The sequence below is a fragment of the Sinohyriopsis cumingii genome, chromosome 4 (assembly GCF_028554795.1).
Source record: "Sinohyriopsis cumingii isolate HCF-2022 chromosome 4, ASM2855479v2, whole genome shotgun sequence".
NCBI classification, from domain to species: domain Eukaryota; kingdom Metazoa; phylum Mollusca; class Bivalvia; order Unionida; family Unionidae; genus Sinohyriopsis; species Sinohyriopsis cumingii.
The window spans coordinates 60597255-60614280 of NC_142964.1; positions in this window are offsets into that span (position 1 = coordinate 60597255).

The window sequence follows — 17026 nt, forward strand, 5'->3', positions numbered from 1 at the left end:
GACTGATGACACGTTACTCTCGGGACAAGATGGATCAAGGTCCTTGACAACATGTGAGACCCAGGCCCCGATTTTACAAAAATTTCCAAACTTTCTCCTGAGATTGATATTTTATATTTTCTTCCATATGATACCTCGGATGTTATCAACATTTTGTTTTCAGAGGAAGAGATAATGGCAAAGATGCAAAACCACAACTGTTACCAGGCTACTGTTCCCCATACGGGGCATTCTCCATCCATCGACCCGACCTCTGTAAGGGGGCGCTCACCAGTTATTATGTACTTTTGAAAGAGTGACGTATGTAAGGTGAAGTTGTTTGTATTTAAAACATGCACAGTGGAGAGAATGTTGGCATACCTCTAGGCTACTTTTATATAATAGGGCTGAAATTTCTTTGGATATTGTACTTTTGGAAATTGTACATGATCTAAGCACACTGCTAACTAAAATGACTGCTCCCTTGTGCTAAAAAAAATCAGCTTGAATTAGTCTAAAATACACTATCCATAGCAGCTATTAAAATAGGGAAAATGAATTTAACCAGACTAGACAATGCCAGCTTCTGAAAGTGCAATGAATGAATTACCAAATATATAAGATGTAAAAAAGTTATCACCTCTTTTTTATACAATTGACCTCTTAAGTTCAGGAAGTGAAAATGAAGCTAGCACTTTTTTGAAAGGTGCACATCTAGTAAGGCCAAGCTGTATACTTTATAACCCGTATTACACCGATCAATCATACATCAAAATAAAGGAAATCAAAGCTTCTTTGAACTATACCTAAGATATACAAGGTCTTTTTTAAATAGCCAGTATAACCAGTGAGGAAAGCCTGAAACCTCTTTTCATTTAAAATGCAAAATACGAAACTGTAGAGCGCCACCTAACTGGTAAACAGACAAGAAAATAACAGCTGATATGCTTTGATATCTTTGTCTTCATTCTGTATATACAAGACTCAACTAAAAAATGTGCAAACAAATCTTAAAAATCTTGTGAGCAAATGCTGTTCTTTTCTAGAGGGACTCTTGTCCATTTTATAATCTGAACCTTTAAAACTTATACTAAATGTTGAGGGAGACAAGGTTAGAAGTGCCTAAAATTTTAATGTTACTGTTGCTTGCCAACATGATAATGCCCTCCAATGGTATTTCCGTCAACACGTACAGCTTTAAAACATGTTTATTTTTAATCACCAACGAATAATTATAACAATAATTTCCTCAGTATTTATTATAACTGAAAACATATTGAGTGTGAAGAAAAAAAAAACAACACAAACACAAATAGCTGTTATTTTTCAGCCATTGTTGACGCTGCATATGATAACTTTGTCGGTTGACACGACTAATTACCATTTAATATTATCTTATATAAGCGACGTAATCTTATTCGCTCGCTATGTGTTGGGTATATGTGTCCATGGAGTCAGTAGCACCGCGGTCAGAGTACGCAACTAGGACAAAATTCCGGCGGGGGGAGGGGGGAGAGGCACTACAGTCAGGGAGCCCACCGCCGTTAGAACTTGTAACTCATAAGGGTATAACGGAGAATTTATCCCTGGGCTAAAATATCCTGTCCGCGACCCTTGGCGTCTGGAAAATACAGCACCATCTTGAGTGTTTTGAGGCAAACTTAAAGCCACAGACATATATAACATAAGTCGTAACTTTTATCTTTTAGAGAATAATAGTTAATTCCTTATACAAATGTGTGGATTTTCACATATGAGTAATTACTCTGAAACGCAATGTAAATTTGACAGGACAGACCAAATAAAACAAAATATGCAAAAGTATGTCTTTCTATTTGTCAAACAAGGATTATGTTTAACATACTATGAATAAGCTGACCTGGCTTCAGGTTAAAGTAATAAGATCCACTTGACTCGAAATGTCTTAACAGGTGTTTTTTTCGTTGCAAAGATAATACGAAAGACAAAGATACATTGGAAGATAATACGGACGATGACACACATCTCATTTGAATATTGGTGATATTGCGACAGATCTCATCTAAATGATAAATCTGTTGCTGGTTTTGTTTTGTTTGTTCTGTTCTGTTTATTTTAGCTAATGATACAAAGACGTAAATTAAAACAAAACATGCTTCATCACTGTCATAACGTCGTGATCAAGGTATGGTTCACGCATTTTGAAATAAAACCAGCAGTTTATATACCATCTGTACTCGATTTTAAGTCCAACCCAACTACTGAAAAACATGGACCTGGTCTGCCGTCGCAGATCGGGTGAATATTATTTGTTCTACTGGTTTATCCCTACCAAAATTATAGACTTGGATATGCCAGCGCACAATAAAAGAGCAGATTTGTGTCTATGCAGATTGCAGATGAATTGTTTTTATACACGAATGCAGACGGTAAACTCGCTAATGGAGTCGATATTTCAATAATTTGTACGGTTTTTCCTTTTACCACAGTGCTAATTACTATGATTATTTTGTGACTGATAGCTTTCAAAGCGGGTATAGCTGCAAAGAATAGTTCGTGGACTTTGTATTATGTATAGAGCTAAAACATTTGTGTGTGCTTAAGTAAGACTGTGGGGCAAAATGGTTGTTTATCTGTCTACTTACTGTATTTGTCTATTGCATATTTGTTTATAGTTATTTAATTTTCTTCAAAGCAACGAATGGTAATAGCACGCGACATTTTTCTCAAATCACGATCTTACTAACCGCAGATTTTCTTTCTTTGTGACTTTGTTGACAGATTATATGAAAAGAGAAATTGAAATAAAATATGTCATGTGACTTTATTAAGTTAGAGTAAATGGTGTTGCTTACTGTTATTATAATTATATCTTATTTACCTGTTTGCAAGTTTTAGTATTTCTGTTTAAAGATCATTATATGTCAAAATAATGTAGGTATGTTTGTTAGGAACTTAATATTTTTTTTCGAAAATAGTTTGACATTGACTGTTCAGTTTAGTAAACACCGGGTGTTGACCTAGATCTTGACCTTGATTCAAAATTAGCAGCATCCGCGTAATTAAGTTCTATTTTAAGTTTAAAATGATTGGATGTTTTCGAGGTCATGATGGGACTACATATTTTAAGATGTAAATAATTTTTTAAAACTTTATTTCTTAAAGTAAAATGATGAGTATTCTTTAACTCATAAAGTTCCTTTTGTAAATAAGAGTTCTACTCAACAGTCTTCTGGCAGAATATTAATTCAGCCTAATATAAGCAATTCTAAAACTCAAACTGGCACAACTTCTAAAAATCAAACTTCAGAGAAGTTTGATTCAAGATCCTTGTCTCTTCCTACGTGGACATACTGCGAGAAAAAGGACACGTTATTTCTGATTGCTACAAATCGAAAACTAGGCATCAGAATCAAGACGGACTTATTCCAAATGTTCTTGATTCTAAGAGGTCAAGGCCACAGTCATGTATTGAAAGCAATACATTTGCTGGGTCTAATAAACCCCAGTCTGATTTTATGATGGAAAATGAAGTACCATTCATATTGAAGATTTCTATATCACTCTTGGGTGATTCGGCCAATCCTATCCCTATTAAAATTTAAGGGACACGGGAGCATTTTATTGTTAGGTACTTTGCATTTTTCTGAGAAGTCTTCTTCTTCTAATGATAGTGTTTTTATTCAGGCAATAGAGCGTGGTTTTGTTAATGTTCCTCTCCATTGTGTAAATTTGTCATCAGACTTAGTCTCAGGACTCGTGACAGTTGGAACAGTGTATGTTTTACCCGTTGAGGGGCGTAATTTATTACTAGACAACGACCTAGCTGGACACAAGGTTGTGGTTAATCCACTTGTAACTGACAATCCTTGCTTGGATCAGAAAGTATATCCCAATGAAAAATAATTCCCTGATTTATTTCCAGTTTGTGCAGTTACCAGAGCTATGGCAAAGAAAGGTTTTGAGAATGATGTAGATAAGGAAAGTATTCCTTTAACTGATACATGTATTGGTCAGGCCTTTGATGAGGTCACTTTCAATCCTTTTTGGATCAATCAGAAGGTATTGATCACAGTGATCATCTTTTAACGACTCATTCACTTTATTCTAATCAGGGTGATAAACGACACTCTAATCGTCGAACATGAAAACGATCATGAGATCTCATGTTTGTTTTAGAAGGCCGTTAGTGAAACTGAAGCTACTGATGTTCCTGTCTGTTATTTCATTAAAAATGGAATTCTTATGAGAAAATGTAGACCTCCCGAAGTACCTGCTGATCACGAATGGTCAGTGAGCTATCAAATTGTAGTTCCAAAGCCTTACAGACAGAAAATACTTAGTCTGGCCCATATAACTCCATTGGCTGGTCATTTAGGGAACAATAAAACTTATCACAAATTCTTAACTTAGTTCTATTGGCCAAAAATCAAAGGTGATGTTGGTAAATACTGTAGATCTTATCATACCTGTCAAATTATAGTAAAACAAATCAGAAAATACCTAAGGCTCATCTACAACCTATTCCTGCCTTCGACGAACCATTTGTTAGAATTGTGGTAGATTGTGTTGGTCCCTTACCTAAGACCAAGTGAGGTAACCAATACCTGTTGACTATTATATGTGCGTCAACAAGGTTTCTGGATGCAATTCCTTTGAGGAATATTAAAACTTTGATAAAGATCCTTACGCAATTTGGCCTTCTCAAGTCTGTCCAGTATGCTTAAGGCTCAGGTTTCATGTCTGGTATTTTCCAGCAAGTTATGTACGAATTTGGCGTCCAACAATTCAAATCTTCTTCCTATCACCCTGAAAGCCATGGGGCATTAGAACGGTTCCTTTGATACAGGTAAAGATTGGGATGAAGGCATTCATTTACTATTGTTTTTTTTGTTAGGGAATCAGTTCAAGAATATGTAGGTTTCGGTCCCTTTGAACTGGTTTTTGGACACACTGTGCGCTGACCATTGAAGTTATTGAAAGAAAAACTTCTTTCTAACGAAGATTGTGAAAGGAAATTCTTTATTATGTTTCTAATTTTAAGTATAATTTGTCAAAGGCTTCTGAGATAGCAAGAGCAAATCTGCACTCTACTCAATCCAAAATGAAGTCAAGATATGATAACAACTCGAAGAAAGGAGATTTCAGCCTGATGATAGAGTCCTGGCTCTTTTGCCCATACCACAAAATCCTCTTCAGGCCAAGCATTATGGTCCCTACACAGTTGACAGGAATATAAATGATTTAATTACATCATAAATACTCCTGGGAGGCGAAAACAAAAACAGCTCCGTCACATAAACATGCATAAAGAGTATATTGAAAGAGATAGCCAGGTTAAACATGCAATAAATTTAGTTGTACCTGTCCCACTAAGTGAAGATTTATGTGAAGGAATATCATCGGATTCTACTGATATTGGAGTGACAAATCTTCGGAATTCAGAAATTATGAAAGATCTGGACTAGAATCTTTCACATTTGCAAGAGTAAGAAAGAAACGAACTCAAACAGTTATTATTTGAATATGAACACTTATTTCCAGATGTTCTTACAACAACCAATACAATTTTCCATGACGATGAAATTGTATATTATAAATCTGACAAACAACACCCGTACAGAATGAATCCTCTCAAACAGGAATACTTGAAGAAAGAAATTCAATATTCGCTGGAGAATGATTTTATAAAGCCCAGTAAAAATGATTATAGGAAGGTGAATAGTGTGACAAAACAGATTCATTCCCATTACTTAGATGACTTTATTGAGAAGATCAGGAATGCCAAGTTTGTTACCAAATTTGACCTTCTGAAAGGATTTTCGAAATTCCACTAACGGAAATAGCAAATGAAATTTCGGTATTCGTTTCTCCATATGAACTTTACCAATATAAAGTAATGTCGTTAAGGATGAAACGGTCGACAAGTGCATTTCAACGTCTCATGAATATGAATATGATTACTTCTGGTCTAGACAATTGTGATGCTTACATCGATGACGCCATCATCTACAACGACACCTGGCAAGAACAACAATTCGGAAATTCTTTGACAGACTCACAGATGCATGTTTTACAATTAATTTATCTAAAAGTGAGTTTACCGTGCTAGTGTAATTTTTATACGACTCATCGTGGGACATGGGCAAGTTAAAACCTATAGATGCTTAGGTCAAGGCTATCTCTGAATTTCCCGTGCCAGTTAATAAAAAGCAACTGATGCGATTTTTATGTATGGCCGGATAGTATCGAAAACTTTGATCCAATTTTTTTATAACTGCTGAACCTCTGGCAAAATTATTGAGTAAGGAAAACAAGTTCCTCTGGACTGAAAAAATGTCAGGAGGCTTTTGACAAGATAAAAGCCATACTTAAATGCGCCAGTTCGTACAGCTCCACATTTCAGCCAATCGTTTCAATTGCCTGTTGATGCAAATGATGTTGGGGTTGGAGCAGGTTTGATTCAAGAAGATGAAAATGGTATTGATCATCCACTGTGCAATTTTTCTAAGAAATTAAATAAGCACCAAAGAATTTATTCAACAATCGAGAAAGAATGTTTGGCTTTGATATTGGCATTACAACAGTCTGAAGTTTACCTAAGTTCAGCCCCTTCTTCGATTATAATGTTTAGTGACCACAACCTTCATACTTTTATCGGCAAGATGAAAAATAAAAATCAAAGACTACTTAGGTGAAGTTGGTTGTTCCAGGAATATAATCTTGACATCAGGCACATCAAGGGAAAATATAATTGTTTAGCAAATGCACTTTACCGTGTATAACAATGCATTGTTTCATTTATACTGTGTGCAATTTATATAAGTTCTTTTTAACTTCATGTATAATTAGTATGTGGTAGAAAGAAAGCTTTATCATATAAATCTTTCTTTTCTTTATGGGGGAAGTGTTAAGTATGTATGTTTTAATAATATCTGATTTAAATGTTTTTAAATAAGTTATATTTTTAGTTTAAAATGGTTGGTTGTTGTCGAGGTCATGATAGGGCTACGTGGTTTAAAATGTAAAGATTTTTTTAATGTATATTTTATTCCTTAAAGTAAACTGATTGGTTTTTGTCTGTGCCACACTGGGTGTACGTGATTTTTAACAAGTAAATAATTTCGACGAAGTTCTGAAACATGATCACGTGACGCACCTTTTGCGTTGTAGAATACGATAAACCTTTGCTTTGGAGAAATAATCTAATTTGGGCTTTTTCTTTACACTGGAAAGTGTTGTGCCGTTTGGAGTTATTTTAAATTACTTGGATTCAAAAGGATTAATTATTTTTTCCTGGAAAATACGTGTGCTCATATGAAATTGTTCAACAAGGACAGCGTTTATAAAAAATTATTCAGATTTCGAAATCCGGAGTGATATTTCTTGTTTCTACAAGGAACTGTAGACTTCAACACTATAGATTACATCATTGAATTCTTCGTCGGGACACGAACTTTAAATCATTGGAACATTTTATTATTAGAATTTGTAAAATATTATTTGTGGATTATTCTTTGATTATTTTTGGAATTGATTCTTAAAACCATAAGTTCATATTTTTTCATTTTTGTACACAATTTTTAAAGGGAAATATATTCTTTTATTTTTTCAAAACTTGTTGTTTTCACTCTTTTTTGTGTTACTGTTTATTCGAGCTTAAACACGTAACACTTATAAAGCTTGAAATAAACGCATCATATAGCATAAACGTGAGCGAAGTTCGCTGAAATTAATTTGAACTGTTTAGGTTTCTTTTCTTTTTGCCTTTCATCCGAAATAATAATTGCTATATTTATTTTATGCTCACAAACCTTGAAAGTTGCTCTTAGCTATAAAATATTTGGTGAACTTCGATATATAATTAAACCATTTGTACGTGCTTTATGTAACATTGTTGAGCGAATAGGTCACATTCAATGTTGATTTATTTATTTAGTGTCGTTGCTGTATCTTATCTCTAATATTATTTGATTTGATTTCTTGCAAACAGGTAATGGAAAATGCACGTGGACTAATTTCCGTTGACTGCAAATCTTTTTTGTTTGGAATCAAACATTTCAGAGTAAAAAGTAGACTCAACAATCTGTGTTGGTAACAATCAACAGATGTTATAGAAGTCGCTACATAATTATGAGCTGATGGTCGCTGCATGTGACAACAACGAAGTAGCAACAACTGTTCGACGCAGTGCTACTGGTGTTTTTGCTAAGATGGTCATTGAGAATCTACTGGTAAGAAATGGCGTACCGAATTTGCGACGCTCCTAAAATTGTATAGGTGGTGGTGTGTAAGTCTGTATGTATGATTGTTGGAGAGTGTGGGTCCTGTAGACACAATATTCATTTCTTTCAGACCAGATTGAAGCTCAATCTGAAAATAATTGTCGTTGAAAGTTGCGTGTGTACAAGAAAAAAAAAGATAACGTACTTGGAAGCACTACAAGAAATAAATTGTTTAAAGATGTTGTGGAATGAGCAATCATTGCAAACACGATGCGTTGTCCTCTGGCTGTTAACTTCCCTTTTCGTCTTCTCAGACAACTAATTTTCACAGTGTTTGATGGAAACGTTCAATAGTATGGGCGATGACGATGAAGTATTCATGCTGGATTTATTCCAGATAATATGAACGCAAAACACTTTAAATGGGACTTGTCCATCATTATGACTACCTTAGGTAAAGCTGAGATTGACGTAGTTCAATGTGAGACATAACTGCCAGACTTTTTGCTCAAGGCACTTTATTTATTATACTATGTATAACCTTCTTTGTTCTATTTTGTACAACACAAACACAGATTATCTTATAAAACACATTGCAAATGAAATTTGTAGCCATTTTTTCCAATATTGTCTTGCTTTATCCCATTTCAGTCTGCAAGTAATGATTACTTATTTTATTCGCCAAATACAAATGGCAAATTCTTTGCTTTAACAGAGCAATAAATATCCAATATTCTTCCAAAATAAATTTAAATGATTCAAAAGCAAATCTCTTATTTTATGGACTTTTATTTGCAATATTTTGGGGTAACGAATATGATGTGTCTCAAGACAAGGATTGAAAAAAATATAAATTCCGTTCTTATTGCTTACTCTGAGTTTGATTTGTACACGGGGTCTCTATTGTACCTTTACTGATTTTTTTCCATTAGAAAGTAGACAATATGGCCACCTTTGTACAGTCAGAGTAACAAGAATAAGACAGCTGCTTTCCTAGTCAAATATTAGTTGCAGCCTTTTGTATAAATGTTTGTTTTTCCTTTTCTTTTTACATTCCGTGTTTGAGTTTTTCCGTTTTTTAGTTCTATAGTATCATAAGACAAGATGAAACTATAACCTTGGTTCTTTGATAAATGTTGTCCAATCAGAATGATAACTACGCAGGATTAGAGTTTAGGTTGCTGACTTGACAGTCACCGATAATTTACGGATGCTAAGGCTAGGCTGTTGATTTGACAATGACATATAATTTACGAATTCCTTTCTTTGAAAGTCGACTGAAATCAATAATTGCTACATTTTCTAAGCCAAAGTCAATACTGAACTCTAATCAACACACCTGACACAAAAACCTCATCGTAAGCCGTTTCCATAGAAACGGATCATTGCGCCGAGTTAGGATGGATGTAACGTTTGTTCAAAATATTGATTGAGTTGATTAGTGCTGTTTCTGATCAAGGTGAAAATTCTTCTTTCAAAGATATAAATGGCCTTATGCATTTCCTGTGTACATCGTTCTTCCGTCCACCTACGTTGCCAGATAGTTATAGATAGATTGATTGGAATATAGGCAGACGGAAACCTTTCTATCTAGAACTCTGATATGTATGTATGTATGTATGTATGTATGTATGCATGCATGCATGCATGGATGTGTGTGTGTGTGTGTGTGTGTGTGTGTGTGTGTAAGTACGTACGTACGTACGTTTATACGTATGTATGAATAAATGTATGTACGTACGAATGTAAACATAACTTGCTATGGATCTCACCATTATCCACGGTGTCTATTGAGCATATACGGAGGTGATACAAATTGATAATATGGATAAAATCAGAAAAAAAATCAATTCTTTTATTATTTCGTTAACATTTCAATTTTCATATTTTCTTCTAGTTCATAAATTCGATTCAAATATAACTCATATTTGATTTTTAATGAATATTTTTCCATAAATTACTCATTTAAATCGGAGATGAAATGACAATAGATTATATCTTAACTCATTAGATCTCCCAATTACACACAAGAGCTTTCCCATTTTAAAGTTCCTTTGAATTCTGATTCATTAAACGAAAATTCCATCGATGTAAATCGGTCCCGTATGCGTTTTGCTGAATGAGTAGTTTTAGATGGCTTCAAAAAATGTCATTTTCAAGCGGATTGTACATATCATCATTATGGATGCACATTTCAGCTGCCAATCCAGCGATCCAACCCAGCCTCCATGAACGGAGAAAAGGGGTGGTATAGAAAAAGATCTAATACATCAAAGCTGAAAACTTTGCCATGATTTATGTAAATATACTGGAGTGATTTCTTCGGGGTATTTATAATTGCCTTAAACTCAACGTGGGACAGTTTTTGGTGTTAATATGCTAAAGAAAATTAAAATTAGACATTGAAGACAATTTTCCTCCACAGAAAATATACTTTTTTCCAAATAAGTGACCATATTTACTCAAATAAAACACTCACCTGGTACGAATATTAAATAGAACATGATGTCCATCAAGGGCGGTCCAGAGGCAGAGTAAATTTTTATTTTGCAAGATCCAGTATATAGGTAACCCTAGACAGGATGAGGCATGGTTAATATACACTTTTCATCAATTTCCTGAAACTCAAAGAATTATTCAATCATATATGATGTTTTTTTTACTCATTATAACTTCTATAATAACTATATTATTATTATTATTATTACATAATGCACTCCCTACTATTCAGTGTTCCACTTCATCTTATCTCATGTCTTCAAACTGTTAACAGCAAATGGTAGTGAGGTTAAAATGGCAATATACTTTTTCAGCCTGGGACTTCTCGACGTTTCAATTATGGACAAGTGCCTTTTAAAAGCTAATGCACGATATCCAAGGAAACAAGCTAGTTTATTTTTGAAAAAATTACGGTATAAATGAAGCGATTGCATCCTATATAGGGTTCAGACACATATGTAATAATGATGAAAATAATAAATATAACCATTTTTACATGGGGAATGCAAAACTAAGACAATTAAGGAATGTCATCTTTGTTGTTGTCGCTTATGTAACCTGTTATTGTTGTTGGCGTCGTTGTAGCTAATCTTGGAACTCGATTTTCAGTGTCATTGCAAAACAAATCCTGATTGAAATGTATGAATTAGAGCGGACGTCTTCTAATTTCAACAATGAAATGTTCAAACCACTTTTGGTGGCTATGATCGCGTACTGAGCGATTATCAGACATTTGGTTGTGCCAACATGTTTAAAAGTGTTACATAAAGTATGTACATTTTATACTTGTATTATCAGTTGATATTGAAAATCTCTGCCTTCGCTTAACAGGCTTGAGGCAGCTGCTCTGCGCGTTTTGTATTTGAATGATATATGTCTTTCGTTGACTCTCTTAGCCGACGTTTTGTGTTCATCATGCATTGGCCGTTCTGTCAAAATGTATTATTTTTTTCTCAGAAATCCTGCCCTAATGCTGAAATAGCCATTATTGTTCAACATACCGCCATCGCGTGATACTGGACAGTCTTCCAGTTTATGCTATGACAGTCCCTCATTCATTGCATTAAATAACCACTTCTCTGTACTCTAAACATCATCGTGTGATAGACTAAATGAATACCGACTACATACATCAGCAATGAAATGTAAACGGCTGCCAGAAAAGAAACGTTGTTTTCAAGCCGGCAAGCGAATAATAGGACGAAGGATTCTAGTTATCTTCATTTCGCCATTTCCTTCACCACGATCAGCAAACGCGGCATATAGATGCAACAACTTTGTTCCGAATAATAGATTCCAGCTAATGGACGATATCCAAGGAAACAAGCAAGGTTGCTATGTTCAACAGCTGAAAAACTGGACATGTGCTTGCGTTCGTTACTTGATACGTATGCCTAGCAACCCAATGCAGAACATTGGTTCAGACATGTTATCCTTAGTATAACAGTATTTGGGACCATTTTTGCACCGCTAAAAGAGAATGACTAAGGTTGAGTGGCTTTGGCTACCATCCCGTCTTAATATTCATAAGCAACGTCATAAAGCTTCTAAGAAGGATGTGATAAACATAGTTCATGCGGTCAAATCCGCCTCATTTAGTACTAAAATTACTTAATGCTCCAACTGAAAAGACCTCTTTGAAATTATTAACAAGCCACAGTCAGGGAACAAAAATGTGCACCACTTCCAACGACCTTCTCTTTATTCAATCTTACAGGGTCTCTCGCAAATTTCTAAATAAAGCGCATACCATTAGATACTAACTTGAAAGCATAATGTCAATTGACCGATCCTAACTAAACAGTTATGAAACAAAATTTCAACGGTTCTCTTTAGCAGCATTTGAGGTTGTTTCTACGGAAATGGTACTTAAAATCCTGACGAAGAGTGCAACAGAGTCACGCGAACGTTATCTGATTCATACATCAATGCAGCTAGAGTGCTTCGATTCTATATCACTGTCACTAAATGATGTTATTGACACTTTTCTCTTATCTGGATATTCCCGTTGTTTTCCAAAATTTCAGTTTTAAATCTGCAGTTATAAACAACAACGCTTGACCCTAATAATTTAGAAAAAGAAACTACCGTCAGTTTCGAAAATCTCATTTATGTTAAAAATCTTGGAAAAGGTTGCTTTGTCTCAGCTTGTTTTCTATATGAATTTCAAAGTCTTTCCAGCAATTTTCAGTCCGCATATAGATCTTGTCACAGTACCAAACTGTCGTTTCTGAAATTAGTTAATGATCTTCCCCCTCTTTTTGGGTAGTGGAAAGATTTCAGCTCTCCTGCTAGACTTATCTGTAACATTTGACACAACAGAACATAAAATACTACTTCACTGTATCCGGCATGTATTTGTTTTATTCATGATACAACTTTACTCTGGTTTGAATCATACTGCGACTAAAGGACACATATTGTGTGTTTAAATGGAAAACGTTCTAGTCTAGCTTCTCCGAGATTTTGCGTTCCATGGGATTCTGTTCTCAGACCAGTTCTCTTCATTCCGTACACTCAAACGTTTTCAAATGTAATACATTATTGTCTCACTAAATATATGCCGATGACACTCAAATATGCAAAGACAGTCACCAAAGAAAGTCGATACCACCTTCAGAGGCGTAGAGAAGTACATTTCTGATGTGAAGTCGTGGATGACCTGTAACAAGCTGCAGCTGAATAATGATAAAACTGTAGCTATTATGGTCATGCCACGAAGACGTATTCATTCCAATAATTTACCTGTAATAATGAGTATCGGAACACCAACATTACATTCGAACAGTCAATTCGAAAACCTAGGTGTCACTCTTCACAATTTTATCACATTCCACCAACACGTCATGACTACATACTAGGGTGTATTCCTAGGGACTGAGACGCATCAATTCCATTCGTAATTTTCTTCATGTTGATGCTATTAAAACACTGGGTGTTTTTTTTAGTACTTTATGTACACGTCTATTATAATTCCATTCTAACTGGCCTGTGTTTATACCTGCATCAGAAACGTTTAAAGTTTAAAAAAAAACTGCTTCTGAGATCGCCGTAGAGCACCACGAACCGATTACTCATCCCCCACCTCCGCTCGGTATCATCCACTGGGTACCCGTTCGCTCCAGAGTCAAACACAAAGTCTCTTATTTCTACTATATTTCGTTGCCTGCCAACTATCCGAATGGCTTCTCAGACCTTACATACGTATATACTCATTCCAGAAACGTGTATTGACATGTCTCTTCTTGGTATTCTCAGTTAAAACTAAGTCCTATGGACAGCGGTTTTGTTTTGCATACCAGAACCCAGCTATCTGGAGCGGAATACCTGTTGTACAATGTACCAATGTCACAGTGACCTAATTCAAGAGCCTCGAAAATCATCTCTTTCAGAGTTAATAACAGACTTTACAAAACTTAACAATGCTTTTTTACCCTTATTTCTTTTCACCATGCTTTGTGTGTAATTCCACGGTGTAGTGTTGTTCTTCAATACACACACACACACACACACACACACACACACATATATATATATATATATATATATATATATATATATATATATATATATATATATATATATATATATATATATATTTGTGTGTGTGTGTGTGTGTGTGTGTCCTTATGTATTAAGAATTTAAAGTGTTTAGAGGTTTAAAGAGTAAGTCCTGTACTAAGTCATTATTGTTAACATTAGTATAATAATTATTATTTAAACGACAGAACAATGTTACAAATTTGACTGACAAAAACAACGGCAATTCGGAGAACATGATCGGATCGTAACATGGATATAAACCTTGGGATGCATCAAATTAGTTTAAATAAATGGATGTTATTTGCTTTGGTGGGATGGTTTATTTCTGTTCTTGTTATTGTTTTTGTTCTTTCTATTGTTTTTTTGTGTGTTGTTGTTGTTGATTCCTCAGCGCCTGAGGCAATTTACAATGGTGAATCAATTTATTTGTAAAATAAGAATGATCGTGAAGAACTGAATAAGAAAATTTACAGTTACGACAAAAATGTACGAATATAATAAATCGTACGGGGACTCGCAATGTCTAGTCATTGAAATATGGCTAGTTGATGTTTGTTTAAATACTGTCTAATGATTAAGTATTTTGATTTATTGTCCTTTTAAGTCGGTAAAGATACTGCAAACGCTTGAAACGGCTAATTAATATAAATTTGTGCCGCCTTGAGTATAAAACCTACTTGAATAATTTCCACATACGTTGCTTTGCAAAATATGGAACTTACGCATTTTTCATGAAACAAGGCACATAGTCGATTGTTTTAGACCCGAAACCTATAGTCAGCTGTTTGATACGAGTCCAGCGAATAACTCCTTTAAATCAAAATGCATCTGGTCCTGATGTAGAGACTGGTTAAATATGTCCAAGACACATAGCTCTTACTGAATGTAAAGTTCTAAGATTGCACAACGTTTAAAGTTAAACTGGAAAACTATCCAGTCATAAATATTCATATTGTTTAAATATTTGTCTGCTTTTTGTTATTTTATTTAACACATACCTGTCGTCATCCTCGATTTAGCATTCATTGTCGAGTAACATCATGTGCGTTCACCATGACATGGCATTTATTGCTTTTTATTTCTTGTCTCCATTTGACATATATCTTCTATCCCATTCCAAACAGCTAACTAATTAATGCTTTCTTCCCTATCATCGATCTTTTGATACAAGCCGCCTAATTTTTCATTCAAATTTTAAATTGAGTCCAAATGAAATCGTACCTGTATTCTTTTGAAATGTTCTTGTTAGGTTTAGCTGTAGGTTCTTGTACAACATGGTTTTGTTTTGTAAATCTCAAACTGTTCTTGACCGATGTATTCTGTTGCTGTTAATGCTTGAAAAGGTCTTTGCAGTAGTTCCTCTATAAATTAATTCATTCTACGTTACTTACTTTGTACATGCGTGACTAAATTCCATATATCCGTTACCTTGTGATATGAATGTTGTTTAGGCATTAATGCCCTGTTGAGTTGCTGAAAAGCATGTACTAAATCGTACCCATATTTAATTTACTAATTGTTCAATAATTTTAACTTAATGTACTAATAGTAGCGAATTGTGAATATTTTATTCGCCGGAGAAAGCATCAGAAATGCACGTACCTGGATACTTTAGCACTAGAATTAATTAATTTTTATAAATTGTTGTATAATACATATGTAATGTTTGATGTTACAATTTATTATCTCTCTGGTGAAAACCCCATTTGAAATGTGTTGGAAATGCAGTGTAAAAGTGTAATTAGATTGAATTTCCTTATGAATTCCAGAAACGAAATGATGGCTGAAGGTGAGGTAAAATTTGTGCAGAAAAGGAAAGCTGTACAATGCTTAAAGAAACTAACGCACATGGATGTCACGAAGAAGTACAATGTGAATATGAAACATTTATGAGAGATGATCCTGAATCTTTGATCTACAAAATGATAACACTAACTTCACCGTTGCTTGAAGAATCTCTTTCACACCCTATAAGCAGAGCTGTCAAGGAACATGTATCACACTGGTATGGATATAGACGTACTACAAAGTATTAGAATTGTATGGTTTATTTATCACTGGCTAGAATGTGAATCATTTAATTGATTCTTAAGAGGGATTGCTAGTCACTAATTTAACTTAAAATTTAAATCTGAGAAAGTCACTGCTTTGTTGATTCTCAAACTGTCTGGTTGTGAATCACATTGCTTAGCAAGGAAGAGGTACTGCAAGAACCTGATTATAATATAAGTATCTCTAACGCTGTTTAAAGATACAATTCATGCAGTGAAAACTGTACTTGACATTCTTAAGAAGAAAGCTCAATAAATTACTATAAAACGAACGATTAGTCTCAGTGGGGCGATCTCTTGATCAATCATCATCATCATTATCATCATCATCATCATCATGAGTCTCTTGACCTAGTGTGGTCGTCGAGGCGCTGTGCTGCTGAACATATGATCAGTTCCTTCCACTTGCCTCGATCATGTGCCAATGCCTGTATATCCGCAAAACCTTTCCTGGTCCGATTCCTGGTCCATTCTGTGATGTTGTCAGTCCACTTTTGTCTCTGTCTACCTCTCTGGCCTGATGGACTGTTGTAGACTGTTGGCTCTAGTGACATGGTCATACCGTTTCAGCTTTCTCTCTTTGACGGTGGTGAGGAGGTCTTCATATTGGCCTACTTTGCGCCTGATACGCACTTCTTCATTTGTGATGTGGTCCATGTAAGAGATGCCAAGGATGGTTCTGTATAACTCATTTCAAGTGCATGGATTCTTCGTTGTACTTCTGCTGTCAGGGTCCAGGCCTCACATGAA